General features: G+C 42.0%; 1 protein-coding gene across 6 annotated transcripts in view; it reads right to left on the reverse strand.

Annotated features, from left to right (window-relative positions):
• Positions 1-22232, reverse strand: part of mef2cb (myocyte enhancer factor 2cb) — a 69504-nt gene that overhangs the window by 42178 nt on the left and 5094 nt on the right. For 5 of the 6 annotated variants that reach the window (XM_031849223.1, XM_031849222.1, XM_031849221.1 and 2 more), the window contains exon 1: positions 17265-17627. The gene's annotated coding sequence lies outside the window, so the exon portion shown is untranslated. Of the gene's footprint in view, positions 1-17264; positions 17628-19379; positions 19510-22232 lie in introns of those variants that run through there. The other variant, XM_031849220.1, reaches the window with a different exon arrangement.

Consider the following 22232-nt stretch of genomic DNA (forward strand, 5'->3'; position numbering starts at 1 on the left):
AGAGAGAGAGAGAGAGAGAGAGAGAGAGAGAGAGAGAGAGAGAGAGATATGAAGGTTGGGGGAGGATGGAAGAGATGGAGAGGGAGCAGCGATTCAGCACATAGATCTAATGAGCATTCTCTCTCTCTCTCTGTGTCTCAGAAGTGGAGCTGAGAGGACGATGAGAACATATACACTCAGTGCACCACAAGGCTTGATTCTAGGTCGCCTCTCTCCCAAGTGTTTAGTCACTAAAAACTAATATACAGCACATGGCGCTTTTTCACATTCTAATAGACGGTCTGTAGGGTGCTTGTTCATGCGGCTTTGTTATTGAGGACAGACGCTGAAGACGACTCCTTTGAATCAAGAGGAGGTGACAAAAAAAGGAACTTTACCTTGACTCATGCTCGGAGTAATTTGTCACTTTGAAAGACAGCTGTATAGTTTTGTTTTTGCGAATAAGGAGAATTTAGAAGAACCCGCATGAACCCGAGTTCCAAGAACAAACATTTTGCGCAGTTATCTATCAGATGTTCAAGTGAAACTGGCACTCTTGTAAATGCAGCGTCTGTAGAATTTTGCTGATGCCGATGTTCTCGAATCCTAATTCTACACATGGTATAGCAAATTGGAGAAGGTGATTTATCATGACAGGATTGGCGATGTTTTTCCAAGAAACCCCACCTCGGCAGCACAGCTTCGGTTCATGGTACATCTGCAACACATTTGGTAATAGCATGTGTCCTGAAAAGAAAAAAATTATATATTTATTGCCAGTATCCCCTATCCTCCTAGGAAATGTGGTTGTGAGGATTTGAAATAACATATTACACTGCAGTAAGTAAACCTTTTAGGAGGTGTATGGTACATTAAATAAACGCTCTCTCTTTTTAAATAAACTCCCATTTCCTTGAAGAGGAAGACGAAAAAAAAAGCGTTTTAATATGGTTTTCCAAATACGATCTGAATGTCAGTACACACTGACAGTGCTTCATTTTTACTTGAGTATTCCTGTCATGTAGAAGGGTTTCTACATGACAGTTTGTACCTTGAGAACATTTAAGTTCTTTTTTTCAGATGTGTCGATTTTTGGAGGTTTCTTCTTTGGGTTTTTTGATGTAGCTATATACGTGTGGATGGATGGAGACGTATACCAGCAGAAATGAGAGGAGGGGAAGGATCAAGCAAAGGAGCGAGTCGATGGCCAGGCAGGATGGGAACGGAAAACAAAATGTGTATCAGGTCTCATTGTGCCTCTAATGTCATTACAGGCAGTGACTCCTCTATGTGGCACGCTGCACTCCCCATCTGTCAGAGCGAGATAGGCAGGGTGACGAATGGCTATCACTGCTACTTGCCTCAGCCCCCACCACCCCCACACCCCCACTCTAATGTCTGTATCTTTTTGGAGCGCTGAGGGAGAAGAGTGACCTAAACCTGGGCGGTGGCCCACGCGTAGGTGGGCCTCTATGGCTCTGAATCTCGGCAGATATTAGGGCTAATTTAACATGTTAGCGGCTAAAGAGATTAGCAACATGTACATCTGGGGATTAGAGTGATAGTGGTGGATCATCTCATAATGTGTTCATTCCTTTTTCATTTTCCAGTGAGCGTTCTAGCTAAACTTCAATTTGAGACGGTGTGTGTGTGTGTGTGTTGGAGGATATGTCTTCACCTGTCTCTCTCTATTAGCTTATGATTTAGTTGGATCATTAGTGAGACAGAGACGGTTTTACATGTATTCTATTTTCAATCTCTATGCGCCTTAGAACTGAGACACCTGTCTATTGATGAGGAGGAAAGTGAGCCAATAGCCTTGGTTGGCACAAGTTTTATACACTCTGTCAAGCACTCGTAATTGTGATCGACATTATGGAACAAAGTATGTTGTTATAAGTAGCAGCTCAAGTTCTACAAGATGAGCTCTACATTTTTGGCCAACCACAGTTCAACCAATTTCTCAACTGAAAACTTTATAATTTAACTTAAACTTAATTGATTTTCATACTAATGTGACTCTGCAGTACTTTCCCCTCTTATCCTACAATCCAACAGCTCTGCCCCGGGGTCTTGGAGGACAGAAAGACAGGAAACACACACACACACACACACAAACACACACACAGACAGCTCAGCGGAAGGATGTGACATCAGCAGGCACAGACAATCAAAGGTGCTAAAGGTGCTTCCTTCCCCAAATCACTCTGTTAGGAGAGCAGGAATTGGGAATCAAACTAAGTAACAGCAGATGATGTGCAAATAAACAGAAGCAAAACGCCCTCTAAAAATGAAATACTTTACTGTCGGCCTTACTTCCCTAAAACGTGGCCTCGTCTTAATTAAATTAAATTTAACATGGAAACCTTAACTTTTTCAATGAGGCAACAGAACATATTGTGACAACATTGACTTGGAAACTGGGTTGTAAAAAAATGTAAGTACAACACATTACAAAATAGTGTACTCGTATATAAATTATATTAACTTTTGAAGAAACTGAACTTTGTATGAAGCATATTTTGGGTAAAGATGTCCCTGTGATTGGAGTGGCACAATATAACATCAAAATATCAACATTAACAGAAGCATTTTCTTAATTTTTACCACCAATTCATTCAGCATCTTAGCTGCACAAATTTTCCATCGCAACAGCAGTCCAACTGAAACAGAATTGACATTTGTTGTCAGTTTTTCATGTGAAATGCGATGTAAAATTCTACACAATTGTCATACACTTTATGTATCTTTCGTATTTTTTATTTATTGGGAATTTAAACAATAAAACAGCTTTATTTAATGTAGTTGTTCAGCATTTGTACATTACCTAACTTGGCCTTTGTGGCATTTAAAATCCCTTTTCTACCAAAAATATTGCCTATTTAATTTCCTGTTGATGTAAAACACTTTCTGTTAAATATAAAGACTAATTATGTATATATTTTATGATTTCATTCTTTATGAAGAGTATTCCCAACTGTAGTGAGATAGTGTAAGGTAGTAATGAGTGGGTAGAAAAGGAGGTAGAGGAGTACGGAGTCTGCCCTTCGTTTGGGCAGCTGCACGTCTCACTCAGCACCAGCAAACAGGGGCCTTGGGCAATCAGAGCCGCAATGGAGGCAGGTAGCCATCCGTCAGAGCCAGTATGGAGACAGGTGAGAGCCATCTTTCCATAGCCCATTGCTGACTTCCCCAAGGACAAAATGACTTGACACAATGCTTCAACCCCGCTTTTAGAAAGGAGGCCAAGGGCTGTAAAGCCGCAGCTGCTAGGCCAAAGTCAGACGAGCAAGAGGGCACACATCAAGCCAGGGGAAAGCTAGACAGACGGGGAATAGGGAGGAAGAGTAGCCGTTGTGGTTAGAAAGACATTCCCTCTCGATTGTCAGCAGCTTTGTGTTGTGACGGTGGCTTATAGCCATGAGTGATAAACAAATAAACTTAGAGGACAGCAATGACACACTTGCCACACACACACCCTTGTGCCATGCTGGAAAAAAAATGGTATCAGAAAAAAGGAGAAGAGAAAAAAAAGCAGAAGCATAGGCGAGCCACAACTTGGAGAGGCCCCAGAAAGGCTGGAATGAATCACCATTTAGTGCGTTCAGTCTTTCCATGGCATGAGTATAAGGTGGGGCAATGAACGCATTCAAATAGAAAGATAAAAAAGATGACAGAGGAAAACAAGAATCAACCTAGTAAAGGTGACACTGTATAAGGTGGAAACAGAGGGAAGTTGAGCAGCAGCGTAAGAAAGAGAGGTATTGAATGGTTTTGAATATGGAAGTGGTGCAGATTGTGGTGAGACGCACATCTGATGTTTAAACGCAAATAACTTCCCGTAAGTTTCACTTGATCAACACTGCCACAATTTCTTTCACTTCTTTCTCCCTGTCCCTCTTTCCAGTCGTTGCAAAGACATTTAAAAAGCTCTTCCGCGGTCATGTTTTCCAAGCGAGAGTAAACCACTGCCTCAATTCATGCGCCGCAGGACCCAGGTGTGACCAACTGCTGAAACTGAAGGGATGGGAACAGAAAATGGACACACACCTACACAAATGATCACACACTCGCGCGCAACAGTGCGTCTAGGTTCACGGATAATCCCCTGCTTATCTATTATGTTCACAAAGCAAGAGTGAAAAAACAACTCTGTAATGAACAGTATAAACCCTTCAATGAGTACCCAGCCCCCACAGGAACAGCCGGGAGTCATGTCACTAAGAACACAAAGCACTGACATATTCACCCAATTATGTTCCCTGCCGAGTACGACAATGTCTCAGGATGTTAGCAGTGTTCTTCAGCGGGGGGAGAAGGGCAGAGAGTGTGTTTGTGTCAGAGGTTTGAAACAGAGGCTAAGGGCTTGTTGCTGCATGGACCCGCGCTTACTTATGTTCAAGCACAGCAGACTTCCCGGCAGTCGTGTTGCCCGTGCTGCCCCCTCTGCTTCACCCCAAACTGTATCAACACCAGACATCACGGTAAAGACGAGCCGCTGATGATTCCATCACCCCCACCCCTTACTCTCTCTCTTTGCCACAGCATTCTAATCACCCTAATTAAAAGCTTTGTTCATTTAGGAATCTCTGATGACAATTTGTTTCACTCTACCCTACAGCAGTGGTGGCTGTGAAGAGAGGAGAATTAAATCTGATCTTCTGACAGCAATTATTAAATGCTCCCTCCTGGCCTCAATTAAGGCCCGCAGGCTATTGCTAACATGGCTAACCCTCATGCAACCACGAGGTGCATGCACACTTCCCTTTTCTTCACCAGCTTTGTTTTGTCACCCTTTGGGGCATGTATGTGTGTGTGCATGTGCATCTGTGCGTGTCTATCAACTTGGTGGGTATGGAAATGCATGTTTGCTTTTGGGTCGTTATCTGTTTTGAATACTTGCTGATGGAAAGAGGTAAATTAAATGATTTCCTTTTTTTTTGCAGGCTTTTTGTTGTAACTAAGTCAGCATGTGGGGGCAGGCAGCTCAATGGGGAAGTTGTGGAATTTACTATTTTTCCTTGTCTCGCTTCATCAGCACATTTGGATTCCACAATGAAACTATTACATGGAGGGCTTACTTTTGAAGTTGTGACCGAAACTAGCAAATACTGAAGCTGCTGGCGATCTGCTCTACTTATCGACTGTTAAGACTTGAGTTCAGTGAGCTGAGGACTTCAACTTATATAAATGTAAAATCAATAAAACAGGCACTTATCATAATTAGCATCATTCTATGTTGCACTGGGCACACTAATCTTCAGGCTTGGCTGCGTACATGTCTTACAAATTAACCTTTAAAAAAAAGAATAAAAAAATACAAATTCCAGTTAACAAGAAAGAACTGTGCCTCTCCCTGTAATTGTGACACTCCAACAGCAGTATGTGTCATGGTCGCAGCCTCGCTGAGCTGAAGTGAGAACCACAGCACTGCTGTGAGTCTATGCACAGCGTGCGGGTAATTTGCAGAGAAGTAGAAGGTTGCACACTTCAACAAGGATGTCCTTCATAGATTCGACCTTCTGTTTTTTTTTTTTTTTTTTTCTTCCTCCTCCGGTCCCTGTGCTCTGCTAGGAAACCAAGTAACCTAGATCGTAGAGTAGGGAGAGAGAGGGATTGTGACAGAGAAAGAGAGAGACTGAGGTAGAGAGAGCCTGAGAAAAAGAAGCAGTAGGATTGAAGAGAGACAGAGTCAGAATCTGGCACCCCATCACCCTAACACTAAAAAAAAACCTCTACCAGGATGATGTCAGGTTCACTCCTCTTTTTTTCTGGTTACCGCAAGCTGATTGTGCTGATTATTGGTGAGCATTGTTTCCCTGTTGACGCTGCGCATCATTAAACAGAGATTGTTCCACTGTTAGTGTTTGTTTAAGCAAGGCTGGTGTAATGTTTCCAGGCTCTGTCTCTTCACCACAGACACTCAAACTCACCCACACACACACACACACACACACACAATGTAAACTTGAGACACAAGTTGTATGCATCGCATCTATAATTTATGTTGCTCCCGTGCTTTGTTTCAAGTCAAACATACAATTAAAGTAAATTAAATCAAAAAATGTACATGGAAAAGGGTCTTTGAAATATGAATCTTCATCTGCATGTAGCCTGAACTTTACAGTTCCCAGAAGAGAGTTGGTGGTGGGGTGCATGAGGATAAAGGTTGTATGGAGTGTGGAGGGCGTGTGGCGGCATACGGTACCTACAGATCAGCCTCTATTTAGGGGAGTGGCCCCACCAAGGCCAGAGTCGGGCCAGACCCAGTCCAAGCCTCTCATTAGTCTTCGGCTGGGTGCCGTGCTCCTTTTTGGAGTGGTTAGGGGGGAACCGGAGAGGGTCTGGCAGTTTCGCTATACTCCACTCCCAGCACCATCACAACCAAACCTCATCAAAGCGAGCGCTCGTAATTTGTCACAGAAAGCAGCCAATTAACATATGTTAAGGGAGGAGGGACGTCGTGAAGAAGGGAGTGGGGGGGAGTGAAAAAAAGATAGCGTATGATTAAAGAGTCTGCACAGCTGCACGAAATCAAGATGGCAAAGAGAGGTTTAAAAGCGACCTCAGACCCAGTAATCTGATAAAGCTTACTGTTACTTAACCCCCATAAGCTATGGAGCGAGGCAGAAGGAGAGAGAGGGGGAATAATAGAGACAAACAAATATTAAATTACTGCTGTGAAGTTACATGCTCTGGCAGAGTGCCTCTGCTCTCAATATGTGGCTACAGTCAAGGCCACTGTATCACACGGAGATGACCCTCTTGCCGAAGCACTACTGCTGTTTGACCACGTTCTATTTTTAGCCCACCGCTCACCAGGAACTTCTTTTTCTGTTTTTTGTTTTTTACTCCAAAATGTGAATGCCTGGTGAACCACAGCATATTAGCTCCCTTTCTCATGAAACAAAAAGGTGTTTTTTTTCAATTTTCATTTATTTTTCCGTCACAAAGTCTCAGACAAGTTGCTTACATTCTGACTATGTTTGTTTTCCTTCAAATTCTTCTTCCTCATGGTTGGTTTTTAACATGCTGTGTGGTTATTTATGCATGTGTGCATGCCTGTGTGAGACTGTGTGTCTGCGCGTATGTGTGCATTTATGTGTCTGTTATTGTTGATGTTGTTGTTGTAGGAACATCTTGTGAAGTGAGTTGTGTGATATTTTGCCTTGTTGTTGGATATGGTGGCAGGCTGAATGCATTAGCAGTGCACGCCGATGCCATTCTGTGTTCTGTCGTCTCTCAGCCACCTCTGCCTTGTCTCTCTACCGCTACTGATCACACAGGCTGACAAGCAAGTTTGGGTCTTCGTCTGCCGCACCATCCTTCGCTACGTGGGCTCCGACTCTTTCAGCGAGAAAAATAAGAGAGGCGGGGAGGAAGCTTTAAACAAATTTGAGTGATTTTGGAATTGTACGTCAAGTCGTGGGGAAATCCCCCCCAAACAAAGAGGCAGCAAATTTCAACAACAATTCTCCATTACTAATACAGTTATTTGAAAATAATAATTACAATAATAATACAAATAATAATAATAATAAAAATAACAATTATACTATTAAATAAATTAACTGTTATTTTGACTGAAATCGGAGATGGAAATTGACAGTCAAACCACAAATGGCCGACAGAAAAGCACACTCTTCACTATATATAAATCATGACTGTTTCTTTTTTCCTCCTCTTCCTCTTTCTTGCACTCTTATCCTCGCCATCAAGCATCAATCGTTATTTATTTATTTTTCCTATTTGGGAAGTAAAGGGCTAGAGTGGAGGAGCGGAGGAGCGGAGGAGTGAAGGAGTGGGGGATGGAGGGATGGCGGACAGAGGGGGCGGCGGAGAGTTGTGTTTGGTTCACAAGGCCCGCTGCTTGGTTGAATTTTTCTCTTCTCCTCTCCTCAGCGTTGCGAGCTGGTGGTTCAGTGAAGGACCTGGCTGCCTGGAGTTCCCCCCCCCCTCCACTCAAATCCCTCTGCTGCGAGCACAGCTGCACCGTTCACATAACCTCGCTTGCCCCCTCCTACTCCCTCCCCCCCGGCTAATGATAGCAGAGCACGTCCCCTCCACAAGGCAACAGCTTTTTCCACTTCATGTACATACACACATACGCACAAACTTTGCGCGCATGCACACGAGATCATCGGACGCGCGCGCAGACTATAGCGGGCACAACATATCCTTTTTCCTTCTCTTGGTTCCTTCCCTTCATTTTTTTCTCATATCATTCAATTTCTTCACCCTGAGAAAAGTCCCCTGGCCTTATGACCCAATGAAGGCCTGAGAACGTTACACCCCCCCCCCCCCCAACAAACACACACACACAAATACACACACTAAAGCTCCCGTTTTCCCCCCCTTCGTACAACCCTGCACAGAAAGTGACCTGCATCACAGCTGTGTGTGGGAATTTGTATGAGTGGGTGTGTTTGTGAGGGGGTTGAGTGTGTGAATGTATGTATTTGCACATACCTGTGCATGTCAATGTTCACACCGCGTACGCTGCTGTGTTACTGCATGTGTTATACATTTTACTTGATGTGCAGAATTCTTTTTGTGTGTGTGTGTGTCTATGTACGCAGAGGAGGAAGGAGGTGAGGGCAGCTCTGGGCTTCTGCTGCACCTACTGTGCATTATCCCAAATAAACAACTCATTACACGTGTACTTAACCAAGGGGAGCTGGCAAGCAGTGGAAGCTAATCCCCGTTAACGTTCCTAGCGTTTCTCCACCGATTAGGCTACAGGGGAGAGGAGCGCAGGAAGGTAGGCTGCTCAGTGCAGAAGAAGAGTGAGGAGGCGGCAAGAGGGAGAGAGAAGAAAGAAAAGCTTTTGAGTTAACTTCCCACAAGTGCCTTTCTTACTTATAGTATCCCTTCTCACTCTATCCTTCTCTCTCCCGCTACCCTCTTGCCTTCTCTCCTTTCTTTTCCCTGTAGATTTTGTACTGCTCTTCCTTGTTTTCGACCATCTCTCAGAACTGGGTCATCGACAGACTGTGCGGCAGCATTTTGAAGAACATGGGAGGGAAAAAAAAAGCGTGTTCTTTCTATGAGAACAATCCAAGGCTTCTTTAACAAGTAGCCCGCTTATCAAATTAAGCTGTCAAAAGCACATTAATAACAGGCAGCACAATTCCCTTCACAGAGGAAGAGGGAAAAAAGCACATTCGAAAAAAAAGAAAAGGGAATGATTTCTCTTTCACCATGTGAAGAGACAGTCCACCAAGGGCAGTAAAGCTTTTCAAAGATTTCTCCTTCTCTCTATTTCTCTCTTTCTGTTCCATTCTTAATGTGATTATGGGGCCCTGTTATGAGGGGGCAAGATGTAGAGTGCCACTCATTTAGAGGGTGACAATATCTCGGGCTAGGATGCAGCGGGGATGGTGCTCATGTTTAACAGAATTACAGGCTTAACATGTGCTGAATTTCCACTTTCTACAAGACAAACTCCACTTGTGCTAGATGACAGTTAAACAGATAAAAGAGCATTCCGGGGTGATAATGTGGATTCGAGACCAAATAATTAGATGGTCCGACGGAGGAATATGATGCCCAGCAAAGGATAAGAGGAATAAGCAACGAGACTGTTACCCGCCCACATAATTGAGGTATTAACTATGAGTTTGATCCTGGATGGTCTGAACCTTTTCATAATAGAACAGACTATGATAAATCAGTTCTACCATCAAACATCGTTGGCAGTGACGGATACATTTGTTCACACATTCTGTCTTTATTGAGCGCTCCATCGCACCAAAACACTGATTATACCCTCAATGATGTGGAGCCGGATCATCCCGTAAGAAAGTGAGAGCAGAATGTGAGGAAAACAGTGTAAATCGACGCAAAGAGAGAAAGTTAACACTCTCAGTGCCGTTCACATGGCATATGCCTGAGACGCTGAAATTAAATTAACAAGACACCTCGGCATATAGATGGCGGGGTGGAGAGAAAACCACCCTATGACCTTACACGCGTAGACTAAGTGTCAAAAAAACACTTCTCATTTTAAAGACTCTCTATTGTGTTGCCATCTTGACACTCCTATTATACACTGCTCAGTGTCGGTGATAAGAAATTAACTTGTAATTTATTTTTTTAATCTGTACTTTACAAAATCTGACAGCGGCAGCTAGGCTGCTCACCCTGAACTGCAAGCCCTTTTGTGTTCTACTACAGAGATGGATTTTCTCACACCCTCAATTTGAGTCCCATCCTGTTTGCTCGGCCCTGAGGGTGCTGCTCTGCTGTGGCCCGGAGTGGGCCGGCGGTGGATGGATGTGACGTGGAGGGTCCGGGACTCTGCTAGAGGGATGCTGGAGCCACGACAGGTATCCCCCCCGCACTTCCTCAGCTATTTATAAAACCACGAGTCCAGCACAGGGCCAAAAATAAGACGGAGGCCATTTATATCGCAAATAATAAAGGCGGCTCACTCCTTTCCGCACACACAAACGCACACTCCACGAGCGTAAAAAAGAAAAATGCCCACCAACAACACTGTACAAGAATTAACAACAGATACCAACAAAATGAAAATTGCCTCACTAGACAACGAAACCATCTCTGTCCTCCTATCGAGCATGCTCACACACTAACACTAACACACACACAAACACACACACCAGACAAAAGTCAATATCAAGGCTGAGCTATTTCTGTAGAGAGCACTATTTAGGAAGTGTGGGCTGGGTGCCAGTATTCTGCTCAGTATCGTCTGGGCGTCATTGCACTGCCACTGTTATACAAACTCACCTCTTTCCTCTCTCACCCGCTCCTCCCCCTTTCCACCCAACCCCTTGCTCCATTGTCAGTGCTCTCTCTCTCTCTGTGTTTCTCTTATACACACACACAAGGTTATTTGTTTTTCCACTGGGTCGAACGACAGTGCCAGGTGAAAGCATCTATTGGCAGGATGAAGAGAGTGGCTGGTGTGAGATCACAAGGCCCCACTCTGCCCAGCAAACCTTGAAGTGAAGCGCCGGGCTGGAGTTTCAAACAAAGTGGCCCCTCATTCATTATACATGCAACTGCACTGAAAATCTCCTTCCGCAACACCATCTCTTCTCTCTCTCGCTCTCTCTCTCTCACTCTGCCTCTATAGGCGGCTCTCTTTCTCTCTATCTTCTCCCTTTTCTCTCGTTTTTTTTTTTTTTTTCCCCGACAGAGCATCCATAAAGTATGAATAAAATTAATGACATCACGAGCTGCACTTTGGAAGAGCCACTGTAGGAAAAAGCCATACATCACATGGCAGAAGGAGCCGGGATAAAAAAAATTAAAAAAAGTTAAAACAAAAAAAAAAAAATCGAGAGAGAGAAAGGGTGTAGGGGGGTGTTGCTTCACCATTCTCCACCTTAGGGGCATTTCATGTTGCTGTATGCTACTGTGTGTTATTAAGTCTAACATTTCAGATACACTTTAGCTGAAAAGTTTGAGCACAATTAATTTCTCTCTTTTTCAAATGTCTTCATGTAGCAGGCATCAACACCCCTTTTCTTTTCTTTGCCCTGACTTTTTTTCTGACTAATATAAGTGTCCGGTGCTGCGCATTCTTTTACAGGCTGGCCTTTGGTGTGGGAATGGCACAGATGACAGTGGAAAGGAACACTGGTGTGGACTTTGGCAGGACAACGCCTGGTTAAGCTGTGTGCTGTGCAGAAGAGGGAGAGCACTGAGCGTGGATTCTTATATAGCTGTTTCTCGACTTCGACGGTGTTAACAGCATTTTCAACAGCACGGTCCCCTCGGAGTTGTTCAGCGAACCTCCTGATGTTACAGACTTTGCCCAGAAAACTGAGACTCGAAAATGAAAAATAAGCATCACATTTGAGACTTTAATATTCTTCCTTAGAGCAGAAAAAAAGAGATAGACTCATCAATCGCGCTGCCTATTAGTGGCAATTTAGTGTGACACTGTTTTATTACAAGAGCAACATCACACAAAAGCCTGACTTGGTAAAATTCAAGTCCCTATTCCTCTGAATCTAGCGTGAACACAAGATCTGTTAAAATACGCAACAGCAATGTGAAGCTCTGCAGCAGCGCGGATGGGGAGCAGTGGTGGCAGCGGCGCAGATTGTGGCAGGGCTTTCAGATGGATGTGAGCTTGTGTGGGGCCAAGGCACAGAGCTACCTCTGTGCGTCTCACTGGACTATGTTGCAGAATGACTCGGCTATGTTGCAGCCGTGACAAAGATAAATTACAGCCGCTGGAAAACATTTCTTCATTTTTTTTCTCACTCGCTCCCTTTCTCCACACCTCTTTTCTTTTTTTTGGCACTGGGTGTAGTCTAAATGTGTGCCACACTAAAGGGAGATGGTGAAGACGGGGGGTGGGGGGACTCTCTGAAAATATATGAGGGGTTATGAAGCTGCTCCTCAACGTTCACAGGTCAGGTACTGTGTTTTATGATGGAACATGCCTTCTGTCGCCAGATTTATGGACATGGACAGCAAATACTTCTCCCTCAAACTAACCCCTAAAACACGCTAAAAAGGATTCCCAGTGAATTCTGGATTTACCACACAACATGTTTAGAGCAGCTATTACAGATATACACTGTATGTATGTGGTATCACAGACTAGGCGGCCTGGATTCTGTCCGTTACACCGCTACTAAATAAAGATTACAAATCTCACAGGAAGGCAACTAAAGTGTCTGGTGGGGAAGTCAATGAACTAATACATAAACGTGTTAATTTAACTCCCATTTTCCGATTCAAGTCTTGATGCTGAGGCATTCTGCCTGATCTGAACCATCCAATATTTAGACAATGAAATCCAACCTCTGTTCTACTCTAAATGTTTCTCTTTGTCTTATCATTCAAAGCCCTCTGCTCACTGTACTCCTCCTGCCTTCTCTCCTCCCAGACTCTCTCCCTGTCCAAATATTTCAGGGAGCAGGCCTCAAGTATGGTGAGGTGTTTTGGGTGTCTCTTTAGGTGGGCTGCAGCTGACGATATGATTGTGTGGTCAGCACTACCGAGAAAAGACCACCCAGCAGGCAACTGCTGCTGCCACAAAGACCAACAGGCCGGGCAGGAAACAGGAAACAGGAAGAAGAAGGCAGGACATCCTGTTCATCAGTGTGTGCATGACAGTGTGCATGACATCACGAAAGCATCACTCTTTAATGAAGAATACCTGTTCAGAGGCCAAATATTCTGTCGCTCTGCTCTTAAGTCACCTAAGCTCCAATACATTTCTATCTATGTTTTATCTCTGTGTGTTTCTGTCTCTGTCTTTCTGCGCATCATTCTCAGTTTGCCTTTTCAGCCCTCACACTGACACTGTTTTCCAGACTGCTCCATCATTCCAGACATCAAATCCTACCCTCTTCAGTGTGAGAATAAAGGAGGAAAAGAAATACACGCAGTTTCATTTGAATATACACCAGCGACAACCTCACAAAACTCAAGACAAAAAAAAAACAAAAGCACAAACATTCCAATGCGCAAACAGACGGCAACGAGACACAAACTTGAACGCACACACACACACCTCCCAGACACACAGCACATACTGACAGACAAACACACAAAGAAACAGCAAACACAAAGCACAGCACAGCCAGAAGACTACTTTATGCAGAAATATTCTAAAGTGTGTTTTACAATACAATTAAACATCAAAGGCTGATATATTCCTCTGTGATCTTTAACACCCCAGTGAACAAACCCCATACACCCCCATCCACTTACAGCGTACAGAGAAAGTTGCTGAACGTCACCGTTAATTACTAGATAGAGACAGAAGAAGACTTTGCATCATTATGCAAAAAACAGGACATATTCAAATATATGCATTCGATCCACCATAAACCATTCAAGGACTGTGTTATTTACTTTAGATTATTACTTTTTTTAAGTTTCACGATTAATTGCTGCTCTTATGAAGATATACAGACAGTACTCCAAAGGCACAGAAACATTTGGGTAAACATTTCTAACATGCACAACAGTTAGGACAAAGAAAGGGAGGTCTGTTTTAAAATGAGTAAATAAACACAGGGTGAGGTTGAGCCCTACACATTTCATTCGCACTATTAAAATGTATGAAAACCATGAAAAGACTTTTCCTTCCATGTAGCAAAAGAGGGAACACCTGCCTTGTGCAATAAACAAGAATACAACAAGCCCTTGAGTTATTATAAAACTGAGGTATTTTCATCTGCTTATAAACAGGCAAGAAAAGGAGTTATTCTAAGCAAATGGCTTAACATTTCTACAGTATTTGTGTCAGATAAATGTACTATAAGGAGAGGTTAACTTTATTCTATCACATCTAGATTGTTGGTGTTCTCTGTTACATTCATTTGAAAGGGCGAAAGTATACGCTGCATTATTTACAGGATATACAGGGATGTCTCTTGACAGTTTAAGATATTATATGCTCCTTATATATGAGGTAAATATGATTCTCCACAATTGACTCTTATATTACCTTCTTATTTGAGCCAAAGGGCATGAAGTCCAATTACAGTACTTCAATATCTACCTGCAGATCTTGCCAACCTACAATCTGCAAATGAGTGTTTTACTGATGTTTAACTGAGCAAACTCTGAAAAGCCTTTCCAAAATATTTGAAACCATTAGTGGAAAGAAAACTTTAAAGCATAGCAAAAGGGGCCATTAAATTATTTGCTTAAACATAAATGCTTCTGATGTTTCCATTAAGAATAATGTTTTCATAGAAGGAGGGAATCTTGAAATGTGCCTGCTGTACAGTATTACATGTGCTCTGAGACAGCACAGTGGTATACTTTACTCCTTTTTTTTTTTTTATATATATATATATATATATATATATATATATATAAAGGTGCAGGAATTATATTAGACATTTATCATTAAATATATAAGCAGCAGTCCTTCCTATCTATGCTGATTTTGTCTGAGCACTTTTAAAACACATGGCAAAACCCTGACCATGGCACACAATGTGTCCGTTCCCTTCACTTAACTAAAGCTCTACTGAGCCCCTGGTGTACAGCAAAGTGCCCTGACAATCGGCTCAATGCCCTGGCCAATCACAGGGACACGTGACCTTCTAATCCCTCTCTGTGTGAAGGGGTAAGAGTTTGTTGTCAATGTTGGTTTTGTGAATCAGCGCCCAAAATCCCAAATGATTTGTCATGAAGGAGAGGTCTTAAGAGAATAAGAGAAACAAAAGCAGCACGGGCCAGTGAGTGTGGGTGTCGGTGTGATGTGCATGTGTGTGATGGTGTGTGTGTGTGTGTGTGTGTGTGTGACAGAAAGACAGAGAGGGAAAGGAGGAAGACCATGCTTTTGCCTCGGCATTTGTGTGAATTTGCATGCGACTGCATACGTGCGTGCATGTGTGTGTGTCTGTATAGGGTCTCTGAGATTACAGAGCTTGGCTGACAGAGTCCTCTGTGTGTAATCGTGGGTCCACATGCGAGCGCTCACCTTCCTCTGAGCGGATTAACCTAACGCTAAATCTCAAGAGAGCAACAGGCCAGACAGGCCACACAGAACAACTTCATTGGCGATGGGCAAAAGGGAAGGCCAATGCGTAAAATCGTTTTATAGACTAATACACTTTAATATATTTTTTCATGAATAAACAACTCATATAAAACGCCATAATAGATTATATAAAGTAATGGGACAATGCACAGAAAAGTACTTTTTTTTTATGTAAGAAATGTACATCACATGTTGCATATACTTTATATCGGCTGTATCATTTTTAGTGAAATGTAAGTGACTAAGTGTATGCAGCACGCTTTTCACAGAGTCACAAATTAGGTTGATACGCTGTAGTAAACAGAAACACTTTAACACTTTAAAAATATTCTTTGCCCTCAAAATATCACTAATAGGCCATTTAAAAAATAATAGTTCTTATATATCTCAAAATATGCTGTGAATATCATATCAGGTTTATCATTTTGAGAAATTGAATATATCTCTACCTTAAAAAAATGTTTTAACTTAAAAAAGGGACTGTATTTATGTCGGTACTATAATTGCAGTTTAACTTTTTAACAGATGCACAAGCATATCCGTACAGATATTAAGGTGTATGCTTAAATTAATGAATGTGAGTTAAATGCATACAGCCCACTCAGTTCCTAAATCTGTCCAAATTCAAATGAAATGAGTAATTTAAAATTCCATAACCATCATTAGTTAATCTGCACATTTCATCAGTGGGCTTCATATCCACGCTTTAAGTGCATCACAAATACATCAAATTGGTTTTCTAAAGCTGCAACCTGTGAAAGTTGCCACAGGTTAATTATGGTGTCATTATTAATCCTCTCACTGCAACAGGTTCAATTGAGCCACGAGTGTGAACTAAACTCACTGAATAATTATAACATTCTCAATGTAGCGAAATAAGTCGAAAACAATCTCAGTCACAAAGAAGAAATTATAACACACCTGAACACACCAGACCTCTAAAACCCTGATTCACAGTTCTAGTCAGCATGCACGCTCAAATAAGTCCAGCAAACTGGGTTTTTCTTGTATTGTAGTTTGGAAATGTTTAATGTTTACACTATTCAGTCTTTTCTAATATATTTAATGAAATTTGCCTATGTATGGGTTATCATTATTTAATGTGATTAGTGCACCTCAGTTTAGTCCGTGTAAACCACTGGTAAATAATTACATATTCACAAAGTAAGTAAGGCCATCTCATGTGCAGTGAGTTTACCTGCATCATGTTGCTTTAAGCTAATTATCTGTAGTAAAATAAGTAAAAACTTCTCCATGAATTTTTATTTTTATTTCAATTGTCTTCGAAAGAAAGTTTCTTATATTATTTAGTAAAACCGTACAGACCAGGTAGATTAAACACTACATTTTAAACTAAACATAAAGTGTAACTTTTCACGTGCCAACCCATCGCGCAGAAGAGAAGAACATACTGTGTTGTGTTATATTATTAAGGAGGGCAGCGTATTGAGTAGATTTGGCTTTGGGACTACGCGCCTGCATGTGGACATGAGAAAGCTTCACAGGGTCGACACAAGAGTAACACTACTTAAAACACGAGACAGACCTTGACTCGCTCCTAATAGACCATAAACAGCTACTTGATGTCAGCCTGTAATTATATGACATAGCTGTCACCGGCATAAGTCGATCAGGGTCCCAACAAATCAATAGACGCAGTAACTGTACTTAGTTGAGGAGGAAGCGCGCATCAAAATAGACCCTCAAGTTTCCCTCTGGAAGATTGAAAATACGGATCATATGATGCAACGTGTCTTGTAGATGTTTTGCGAGTGAGTGCGAGCGCGGTACTTACTTTATTTCGCATGAAATCTTGTCCGGGTGAAGTGAAAGATACAACAAGCGGTCCGCCGGTTGTTTGGTCCGGCCGACTGACAGGAGGGGTTGAAGCTGCTGCTTGATGGGGACGGACTTAGCCAAGACGCACTTAAAATCCAGGAGCGCAACTTAGCTGAGGACGTCGCCGGGAGGAAAAAAAGTAACCTACACTACGTGGTAGGAGTCTCTATAATGTCAGAGACAACTACTCCCTCTCTCTCTCTCTCCCTCCCTCTCTCTCTCTCTCCCTCCCTCTATCTCCCTCCCTCTCTCTCTGATCGGACAGTGTCTGCTCAGGAGGCGGCGAGGACGCTTCGCCTGGTCTCTCTGCGAGGTGATGGTGGAGGTGGTGCTGGTACTCTGTACTGCTGGAGGTCTGGATCTTGATGCTGATGTTGAGAGGCTCTTTCTGTTCCTTCCCACAATCCTGACCGAGTCTTTCCCCAAACCCTCTCCTCTCCCAGTGCGACGAGAAATAATCGATTTTTTTTTTTTTTCTCTTCTCTTCTCTTTTTTTTTTGACTCCTGAAAGGGGGCGGGCTCACATTTCCCAACTCTACTTTAATGAAAGAGGCACGGCTCTTAATGCTTTATTATCGCGCCAGCCCCGATAGAGTGGACGGACAATTAACTGCTCAGAGAGGACCACTAGAGGAAGATGATGGGGGATGTGTGCTTAACTAATGAACCAACGGAGAGCACGTTAAGCATCTTTAGCCGATTTACAGCTAAATCCAGCCGCCAATGTTTATGTTTTAGTTGTGGCCTGTTGTTTCATGCAGAAAAAAAAAGACAGAATAGGCAAATCTCTACACTCAAGAAGGGGTGAAACTTCATTTTATATGCTTCTTGCAATTAAAGTAGATTCAACTGGTATATCTTGTTCAGTAAACCCCAAATAATAGAATCATTCAGTTCTCAACAGATGTATTATATGTCTGTGAAACATTACTGCGGCCTCCCGTCTGAGTCTCTACAAACTTATACCTCCAGCGCGCCGCCAATCATTCTCCAGGACCCAGCTATCTCCTTCAGATAAGCCCTGACACAGACAGTAAGCATGGGGGAATTACCAAGCCTTTATCCATCCCACCAAATGATTTCAAAACATCCACTCTATTAGTGTGAAGATAACAATTAGAACAGCAAGTTTGCCACTTCAGATAAGACACAGACAGGCAGTCTGTACAGAGATGCATCCCAGATAGGCCTTGTTATACTGTGGTTCTATTATACTCACATTATATGGGCGCGGTATCAGTTTAAAGAGCGGCTGTCTTGAATGGAGCCTGCATGTTACACTCCCATACACCATCAGTTCTCACTCTCGAGTTTTCATCAGTCCATCCTCAGAAAAAGAAAATAATCCTAACACATTGTTTGGAATCTGTTTGGATTCATCTTTTTGGATGGTTGAAGTTTTACATAGTTGATAATCGTTTAACACGTTTCATTCTAAAATCATTCAAGGACGGTGTAGCCCCTTAAATTCTCCTTTTGTTGACTTTTAATCTTTTCCTCATCTTCATTGTATTGGCAGTTGAGCACCATCCACATTTTACAGAAAATGTTAGTCCAGCCACACCTTTTTTGTCTAAATGCATACACACAGCGAAGCATTTTCCCTATTAGCTTATAGCTTTGCAGCACATGCCAAGTGTAAGCCATGTATGCCAGTCAGTCAGTCAGGGTACGAAATGGCGGGACATGAAATCAGTTAATAAATAAATCAAGCTGTCTAATCTGCTTGACGGGCGGACATTACAGCCTGTAACTGAAGCCGCTGGTGTCTGATGACTCGGGATACCTTCACATCACCTGACCCTTTAATCTTTAATAGCATTTCCTCTCCCCCCCCCCCCCCCCAGACCTCCATAATAATCAATAAGGTGTAGTCTGTTAGAGACAGTGGGTTCATAAATGCAACATGGCAGATATCAATGGCATCACATACCAGCCTGTATGAAGCATACAGGTTTGACACCCTCAGTAGACAAGTTCCTCCGTGCAGATAGTATACGTGCTACTGGCAATAGCATTAACATATGTCTGACGTATGGAAACCTATGGGTGCCTGGATGATCGTACATACCACTTTCAATATTCCTTCGTCAGCCGTCTTGCGTGCCCTCAGTCTCGTAGATTTCTGTGCTGCCTGTCAGCAATTCATCGGAGAGGTCCTTTCAGTGTTCACAGTGCTTGAGGTTGTCTTTGGTTGGCACCTGGGAGGGGAAGTAACACAGGGTATAGCGTGAGGAGGAGAAGAGAGAGTGAAACTGCCATTAAAATGGTAATTGTTTGCATGCACATAGTGAGCAGGATCCATGTTAACATATGTGTGTGTATGTGTGTGTTTATTGTCCATATGAAGTACAGAGAAATAAATGGGGGGAGGTGGATTGAATATATTTGAATGGTGAAAAATCATTAAACGAGGCAAACACTGGCTCATGCATATTCATAAATGACTGTCTAACTTGTCTACAGGGATAAACTTATAGTGAAGGCATACTTACAGCCTCCTTCTATGCTCACACATTTCATGCAAAGTAGGACAGTCCTACTGTATATTTTGCTCTTGAGACTACCAAGTGTGGGTCTACGGCTAAATCTGAATATGATAGAAACAACTCAGAGCATTATAGCCAGATTATTGTTACATTATAATATGCCATTCACAGTGTGTCACATTATGCCTTTTACAGCTGATGCATTTAGAGTTAGCAACACAATAAGTGTGATCAAACAAGCAAAGCGTGCTCTAGGTTAAATATTGTAGTTTGTAGCATTTGTGTTATCTTGAGCCAAATTATGTTTCTCATCAATGAAAACAAACTAGATTATTAGTCTCTTGCTCTCTGAAACTTTCCCTGCACAACTCATTAGCCAGAACATGTCAATCCAGAACTTATATTATGATGTGTGTGTGTGTGTGTGTGTGTGTGTGTGTGTGTGTGTGTGTGGGGGTGTGTGTGTGTGTGTGTGTGTTCAAGTGTGGGTTGACAGTCTCATCAAAGCCTGATGGAGAAAAATCAATAGTTTGCCAATACAATTATGTAATTTCAAATATGTCATAGTGTGTATACACACACACACGTTAGGCTTTTGGGTAAATGCAATTTCGCAAAGGTTTGGCATCAACTGCGCATAAAAAGAGAAGAGGGGAAACTGCCACTGCATGTTAAGTCAAACACATAAGTGCGGTTTGCTGATATTGATCTTGCTTGGATTGTTTCTTAAGCCTCTGCTGGCAGTCACTTCACAGAGTGTGTCACACACACACATGCAAAACAGCTCGCCTGAAAACGTGTGTGTGTTTTTTTTTGTAACGGAGGGAGAAAGAAAGGAATGCCTCTCTCAAGCAAAAGATAAACACTAACACATTTCCAGGGCAAACAGGAACAGCCCGGGCTCGGTGCAATCTGTTGTCGATCACGTTCACGTGAAAACACAATCTGCCTGTCACAGTAGATGATGCTGTCAAGCTCTCTGCCTCACTGCTCCTGAGAATTAGCTCAGTGCTTATTACAGAAGCATTACAAGACACAAGGAGTACTTGTTGTATATCAGATATGTCTGAGGATGCTTCAAGCTTTATTTGGTATTTACTGCTTTCAGTCATTCTTCCTGCGTTCCTTCCCTAATGAATATGAGAGACGTTTGGTGTTTTGACAGTAGATTGATGCGACATGATGTGACGACCAAGCTTCACAGGGGTAACAGAAAGACCTGCAGGCCAATTTAACTCACAGGCTCAGCTGGGGATCTATAGATCTTACTTCTGCACGTCTATGTGTGTGTGTGTGTGTGTGTGTGTGTGTGCATGTCTTTAGGGTAGACCTTTATGGTTGTTTGAGGGACAGTCTCAATAACAATATTTTAAGACTGAAGCCTAAATAAATAATGCTAATATTTAATTGGGACTTTATGAATAAATATATCAATTATCATTATTATTAGAATCATTAGTATTAACCAGAAGGAAGAGCCTCTGAAGAAGCATCATGTATCATTACATTCTGTGTTCTTAGTTGTGAGAAATACTTAAGCCAGAAGAAATAAACAATGAAGCAAAATGAAAAATACTTAGTCTTATACAAGTGTATGTGTTATGTGCGTTTGAGTGAATAATGTGTGTAATAGTCTCCATGAATGTTTGTGTGTTAATGACATTCATATTGAGCAGCACTGGGTTCTGTTCTTAGGGGAAACAAACCTTCTTTAGAAGTAATCTCACACTTAGTAGGAGAGATGTGAGACATTTGCCTGCCGATCCGCACTTGGTCTTTGTGTAAATCAGCGTTATATTACACATGATTCGGAGATCCTTATTAATAAGGTTTACAATGAAACTCAGAGGGCAATATCATCAGTAATTATAGTTGCATGAATTGTACCACTGTACAGTATAATTAGGGGAGCAAAGGTGAGAGAATCTGTTTTAATTAACTGAAATCATATGTCCTCATATTACAATATATATAAAACAAAGAAATTCAATAATGTGAGCTTCACCTTCCTAAATTTGGATAGCAAGCAATATTACCTTGATAATTCTACGACTGAAATAATGCAGTTTTTGACTCAAGACCATATATACTGTATTAGCACCTTGTGGTAATTACCTTTCAAAAAAATGTTATAGGTAAATATAATATATTTGGATATGGTATGTAGATAACTTACCTTGGAAATTGGAAAAGTCATAAATGACAGCTTATACATTCATTTATTTTATTTTCATCAGGTTCACTTTTTTTTTAAAGTAAAGAAATCACACTGCAATGAACAGATTTTTGACTTGAACATTAAATGATCCCACATCTCATAAACTTACATCCACCTCAGTCATTTTAACTTTGGTCAGCTGCAATTCTTTTAGTTTTCTAAGTAAGAAAAAAGGAAAAGGACAAAGAAAAAGTTCTGTCTACTTATCATTAGCTGC

Source organism: Anarrhichthys ocellatus, unplaced genomic scaffold (genome assembly GCF_004355925.1).
Source record: "Anarrhichthys ocellatus isolate YVR2014 unplaced genomic scaffold, GSC_Weel_1.0 scaffold9, whole genome shotgun sequence".
Taxonomy (NCBI): domain Eukaryota; kingdom Metazoa; phylum Chordata; class Actinopteri; order Perciformes; family Anarhichadidae; genus Anarrhichthys; species Anarrhichthys ocellatus.